This window comes from Triticum dicoccoides, chromosome 5A (assembly GCF_002162155.2).
Source record: "Triticum dicoccoides isolate Atlit2015 ecotype Zavitan chromosome 5A, WEW_v2.0, whole genome shotgun sequence".
Classification (NCBI taxonomy): domain Eukaryota; kingdom Viridiplantae; phylum Streptophyta; class Magnoliopsida; order Poales; family Poaceae; genus Triticum; species Triticum dicoccoides.
Window position 1 is genome coordinate 644,553,488 of NC_041388.1, and position 6,989 is coordinate 644,560,476.

General features: G+C 46.8%; 1 long non-coding RNA gene across 4 annotated transcripts; it reads left to right on the top strand.

Annotated features, from left to right (window-relative positions):
- Nucleotides 1-268: 268 nt before the first annotated feature.
- LOC119303697 lies at nucleotides 269-3,292 on the top strand. 4 transcript variants are annotated; one of them, XR_005147982.1, is made up of 6 exons: nucleotides 270-817; nucleotides 908-1,271; nucleotides 1,396-2,242; nucleotides 2,356-2,460; nucleotides 2,576-2,705; nucleotides 2,932-3,292. It is a non-coding gene; the product is annotated as an uncharacterized LOC119303697 (long non-coding RNA). The 4 variants fall into 4 exon arrangements; XR_005147981.1 differs by having other exon boundaries at nucleotides 269-817; nucleotides 899-2,242; XR_005147979.1 differs by having other exon boundaries at nucleotides 908-2,218.
- Nucleotides 3,293-6,989: the final 3,697 nt, after the last annotated feature.

Below are 6,989 nucleotides of genomic sequence, written 5' to 3' on the forward strand. Positions count from 1 at the left end.
GTAAGAAAAACGATTTGGTACACAATCTCTCTTCTCTCCCTCGAAATGGGCTGCATCCAGCGGCCCAATGCACTCCTAACAGGCCACTGCCCTCCAGCTGGGCTGCAGCTCCGCGAGAAGCTGTCGCTGGCTCCCGAACACCTGGAGTGAGAAGCGAGGAGGAGAAGTTGATTCCCTGGAGTTCTGTGAAGCTGGGTCATTGCCGAACACGCCCTTACTCGCCGTTTCTCTCAAAAAAAAGAAGGAATACTCGCTGTGTTTTTTTTTGAACAGAAGGAATACTCGCTGTTTCTCTCTCGTTTATCCACCCCATCGCTCTCTCTCTCACTCTCTCTCATTCTCCATCCCATCCAGATCCCGCCGCCCCAACCCTCTCACCCTTCCCATCCACAGGGAGCCCCGCCTTTTCCCGGCGAGTCGCACCGCCCCAACCCTCTCCCACCCTCATCTCGTAGCTCCCCTTCCCTTCATCATGCTCGGGCTCCCTCCCTCTTCTGCGGCCTGGACCCATGTGCTTGGCGGAGCCGTGGCGGGGGAGCTTTACCGGCTACGTCGTCGTGGGTTCACCGGAGTGAAACGCCGGACTTTTTCGGGAGAAGACGCTGTTGCGACGCCTCTCTGCCATCACCGGTGCTGCCATTTTCGTCGGGCGTCGTGTGCGACCCACAACATTGGGGACACACCAGTTTCGTCGGTCGATTCAGACCCAACTCCATCCCCGCTTCTTCCCTCGAGCCAGCGATAGCTGTTCTATTCCATCCCCGTTTAATTTTGAGTACTGGAGTCCAAGGCGAGCGCAACTATGGCAGGGAATGAGGTACATTTTCCACTCCATTCAGTAAACAATTCTATTTCTGTCACGCTCACTTTGCAGTTAGATTATTATTTACAATCTAAGTTTGAGTAGGTGCGTGGGATGAATCCATCAATTATTGTATTTGGCCTGCTCTCCCAAGCTGCTGCCTCGAGGTCGCCATACTTCGCAAAAATCATGACGGTGCTGCGTTGTGCTCACCATGCCCAGAAATTGGGGGTCACGAGGAGGAAGACAATGGCACGCACGAGGAAATTAGAGACGGCGGTGGCACCAAACATTACTTGAGCCTGATCGTTTTTTTTGCTAGCTTAGCGTTTTGCTTTCATAGGTTTGGAGCTCTAAATTTAAGCTTTTCGTCTGAATCTTCATTTGATCCACAGGCTTCTGATCGTTCTGAACAAATGCTTCAACTCTTTGTTGTTTCATTTGATTTTTGGAAGTTCATTAGATTTTGGTAAGTTGTTTGATTTCCCTTAATCGATTTCTGAATCTCCTCCCTTCTTTAGTGGAGCTCCCTGCAAGTGTTGTTTTAATTCATGGTTAAATTCTATTTTGGTGTTGGCTGTTGAGAATATCAGATGAGACAAGCAATGGAATGGACTGTGTGGACAATCACAGGAATGGTGTTCCGTGGATAGGTCATGTGTTGGAGAGGGAACGACACGTTGCAGCAGCGAGAGGTCTTGCCTCTTTTCTGCTGTTCTTGCTTCTCCCCTATGATTTTTTAGTTGGTTGTCTTGGAGAGGAAACGACAAGCTGCAGCAGCCAGAGTAGTAGGAGAAGCAGCTTCAACTCCCACGACATGTTCTACATTTTTCTGCACTGATGTATTTGTTATGGTCCAACTGAATTAGTTTTGACTGCATCTTATTCTCTGTAGTCTCTGAGATTTGTTCTCTAGTTCAAACTGTGCGTCAACTGTTCAAATGAATGTCTTAATTAAAAGAACACTGTTTGATGGAATGCCAGAAAAGAATGCACGTCTTTTTCCTGGCTAAAAATTCGTTCAGAGTGTTCTGTTTTTTCTATCTGGTAAATTTCATTGGCCTCAGAGTTGATTCCCTCTTTTAATTCATTTGGTGTGGTTTTCTAAATGAAGAAGCAGAACCATTTTGGTTGTTATTCACTACTGCTCCTCATGGTCCATTCCCTTGGATTTGGAAAGCGGATTTGATGTTGGATTTGTTGAAATAGCCACTGGCGAGGCAGTGCTTGATTTCGTGAACATCAACACTTTTTTTCATACTGAGAACTTGGCAACATCAGCATGAGTTCTTCCCTTAACTTCTCTTTCTTTCCAATGGACTTCTTATTGCGGCTATTATGGACAATGAGAGGGCTTCTGCGATTTTCTGTTCGTGAGTTTGGAGATCAGTTCCCCACGACCCGCACCATGGATCGGTAATGGATTTTTTTTTGTTGCAGGTCTATTTTTCTGAACCTCTCTTTTTATCTCAGAACTTTTTAATTTGTTTGTGAGCTTGAGGAGGCTCAGCAATTAGTATCAGCACCTCACCACTTCCGCGCATCCGCTGCAGTCAAGGTGTTTGACCTCCACCTCCCCCGCCTGATACAGGGCTCGATGCTGCTATAAAATCCCGTGCGAAATTTCCGATTCATGGAGCTAGCTACAACCGAACCAGGTTTGGTAAAAAAATGTTGTGCGATTATCTCTTCTCTAGTAGATCTTGGATCATCTCTAATTTTGGTGATTCCTGCTCCATTTTCTTGCTGATGGCATGTCATAACACAATATAGGTGATGAAAAGCACCTGATGATCCCACTCCGGCGCCTGGTAACTAGGCTCACTAGGATAGCCCCCATGGAGACGTCTTGGCAGTTGCGGCCAGCATTTGTTTGTGTTGATGCCTGAATGAAAACAACATGGTGTAGTGTTGCATATGATCATTTAGTTTTGCTTTCCTTTTTCCAATCTTGTGTAAATTGTATAGCTGTTTCTCAAGAACTCGTAACTTCTGTTGTTGGGAATTTTAGGGAGATGTAAATCTGAATAAATAGGAGTATTAAGTGAAACACATGTTGAATTTGACCTCTTTTGTCATATAGTTTGCTTCCTTTTTTCCAATCTTACATGAATTTTGTTGTCTAACAGATGGGCTCTGAGTTTGGACTTGGGCATGGCCGCCGTGCAGTCCGCCACCGCTGTCTCCCCCTCTGCGTCAGCATCCCGTCTCCTGCAGGACCATGGCCTCCGCAGCGCCGGCGTCATCGAGCACAGCAATGCCGACGCCACTGGGGCGTGTAGTATACTGGAGGCTCTGTGTCATACGAGTAGATCATCCAAGATGGTTCCCACTTGCACATCAATGTTCACAAGTACTTGCAGTACTAGTTTGTTTTAGGCTGCTGCTGTAATCAACTATGTGCTTCCTAGTCATTTTCTGCATCGTATTGAACATTATTTAGTTTAATGTATGGCATGAAACTATTTTCACCAGCCTTGTTGCCTTCCACATTGCAGTTATCTTTAACCCTGGTTGAATGGCTTGATTCATGGGCTACAGAACTTCCATGTATATTATCTCCAGCATCTATGGTATCCATCACATATATGTAGGTCTGGGTTCGAACCTTATTTTCTTTGATTCCCTTTTGAACCTTCGAGGAGTAACCTTGACAATTTCCGGGGATATGTTGACGTTACGTTGCATCCGTTGCTGGTTGGAAGGCACCCAAGGGGGTCAGCTTTCCATTAGCCAGGTTGGGTTTTTCTTCATCAGACTCTGACTCGGCGACGTCCCCAACATCTGGGTAACCAATCCCTTCTTCGTCTGATCCTGAAGATATATCATCGATCCAGAAGAGAACCGAAGAACTGTTGGGAGAAGGTTTGAACCTTTCCTTTCTTCACAGCTTCTTTTTTCCTTATGCGGTTATGCCTTGCTTTGTTTTCATTCGAGACTTTCAGGCCTTGTTGCCTTCGCCGGATGCTTAGCAGCAGTGGCGGAGCTTGAAACAAAAAACTGGGCGGGCAGGGCAGGCTAATCTGAAGGGAATTGCTCTTGAGCTGGCCATCACTTCATGCATAGTGTGAGTGTTTTGCTCTTAGGCTGGGCGGGCCGTGGCCACCTTTTGCCCTCACGTAGCTCCGCCACTGCTTAGCAGCCCATAGCTAACAAAAAAAAAGCCGGTGTTTTGTTCCCCATCTATACAGAAGAACAATTTGTCTTCATTTTGAAACTCGTGTAGTTTTCCCTTTGACCCAAACTTGCATGCGTTTCACCCACTTTACCAGACCCGGGCACTTGACCCAAAACATGCATGCGGATGCAGTTTAAAATCCGTTAGCAGTTTGGCACGCTGATGTTTCCTGTGCACGCGGGCGGACGGACGTGGTAGCGCCCGCATGCACGCGAACTATCCATGCATGCAGGCGCGTTCACGGGATTGACTGCTGGTTCGGCAGCATGGTATTGATGTGTGTGGACGTCTATTACTTTCCAATGGATATGCACAAGCCCCTGCATGCATACAACCTGTTCGTCGCCAGTTTTATGAAAGTGATTGGTCAACTTACCACACCAAGCTGCTACCTGCCAGATGCAATCTAAAGATGCAACTAAGAGTAACTCCAACCGGCCGACTCAAATGGACACCAATTTTGTATGTTTAGGTCGGCCGTCCGCGTGCGCATGTACGCTTTGTCGTATGGGATCGGTTGATGCGCCCAACAAGAGCTAGATGCATTTTGGGTATGTCTGCGTCGGCATTCAGTTGAACACCTGATGGGTGAGCTCTCGTGTCACCTCGGCCCGCGCCCCGCGCCCGCGAGCTTGCCTCTGCACTACAGCTCGGCCTCTTCCTGCCCCGCAGCTCGCCGCGGCCGCTCTCCCCTACCCCCGTGTCCGCCAGGACAGCTCGCCCCTGCCCCCGCGCCGCTCGCCCTGCCATCCGAGGGCTCCTTTTTTTGCGCACGAGAACCTTCTCTATAATTAAGGTGGTCGTTGCACCCGCCGACACCATCGCCCCTGTTAAGTCTTTCATGATGCATATCCGTTAAATCAGATGTTAAAGAAGTAGAGAGGGAGAGATTGAGAGAGAGAGAGAGAGATCATGACCGCAACACTTATATTACACAAGAATCACCATCCTGCATGGACAGAACTGTGCATATGCCCATCTGAGGGCTCTCATTTTTATGCACGAGAACCTTCTCTATAAGGTGGTCGTTGCACCCGCCGACACCATCAACCTTGTTAAGTCTTTTATGATGCGTATGTGTTAAATCTGATGTTAAAGAAGTAGAGAGGGAGAGGGAGAGAGAGAGAGATCATCACCGCAACACTTATATTACACAAGAACCTCCATCTTACATTGACGAAACCATGCATATGCCTATCTGAGGGCTCTCATTTTTATGCACGAGAACCTTCTCTATAAGGTGGTCGCTGCACCTGCCGACACCATCAACCTTGTTAGGTCTTTTATGATGCGTATGTGTTAAATCAGATGCTAAAGAAGTAGAGAGGGAGTGGGAGAGAGAGAGAGATCATCACCGCAACACTTATATTACACAAGAACCTCCATCTTACATTGATGGAACCATGCATGCCCATCCGAGGGCTCTCTTTTTTATGCACGAGAACCTTCTCTATAAGGTGGCCGTTGCACCCGTCGACACCATCGAACTTGTTAAGTCTTTTATGATGCGTATGCGTTAAATCAGATGTTAAAAAGTAGAGAGGGAGAGATTGAGAGAGAGAGAGAGAGATCATGACCGCAACACTTATATTACACAAGAACCACCATCTTACATTGACGAAACCATGCATATGCCCATCCGAGGGCTCTCATTTTTATGCACGAGAACCTTCTCTATAAGGTGGTTGTTGCACCCCGCGACACCATCAACCTTGTTAAGTCTTTTATGATGCGTATGTGTTAAATCGGATGTTAAAGAAGCAGAGAGGGAGAGGGAGAGGGAGAGAGAGAGATCATCACTGCAACACTTATAGTATATAAGAACCTCCATCTTACATTGACGGAACCATGCATATGCCTATCTGAGGGCTCTCATTTTTATGTACGAGAACCTTCTCTATAAAGTGGTCGTTGCACCCGCCGACACCATCAACCTTGTTAATGAAGGAAATATGCCCTAGAGGCAATAATAAAGATATTGTTTATTTCCTTATGTCATGATAAATGTTTATTATTCATGCTAGAATTGTATTAACCGGAAACATAATGTTAAAGTCTTTTATGATGCTTATGTGTTAAATTAGATGTTAAAGAAGTAGAGAGGGAGAGGGAGAGAGAGAGAGAGAGAGAGATTATCACCGCAACACTTATATTACACAAGAACCTCCATCTTATATTGACGGAACCATGCATGCCCATCCGAGGGCTCTCTTTTTTATGCACGAGAACCTTCTCTATAAGGTAGCCGTTGCACCCGTCGACACCATCGACCTTGTTAAGTCTTTTATGATGCGTATGTGTTAAATCGGATGTTAAAGAAGTAGAGAGGGAGAGGGAGAGAGAGAGAGAGAGAGAGATCATCCCCGCAACACTTATATTACACAAGAGCCTCCATCTTACATTGATGGAACCATGCATGCCCATCCGAGGGCTCCCTTTTTTGCGCACGAGAACCTTCTTGATAAGGTGGTCGTTGCACATGCCGACACCATCAACCCTATTAAGTCTATTATGATGTGTATGCGTTAAATCAGATGTGAAAGAAGTAGAGTGGGTGAGAGAGAGAGAGAGAGAGAGATCATCATCGCCACTGGCGGAGCTTAGTGCAAGCAAAAATGGGTTGTGGCCCGCCCAGTTTTGCTGCAAACCAATGGGCCTTTAGGCAGAAATGGGCCATGGAGGTAAAAAACGTTGGGCTTTCTTCAAGCTGGCCCGCCTAGTCATTTTGATGTAGCTCCGCTACTGATCACCGCGACACTTATATTACACAAAAACATCCATCTTACATTGACGGAACCATGCATGCCCATCCGAGGGTCCCCTTTTTTTGTGCACGAGAACCTTCTCTGTAAAGTGGTCGTTGCACCCGCCGACACCATCAACCCTGTTAAGTCTTTTATGATGTGTATGCTTTAAATCAGATGTTAAAGAAGTAGAGAGGGACAGATTGAGTGAGAGAGTGTGACACCCCGAGCCCGACGCGCCAGGTGTCTTCCAGTTTTTTCGCTG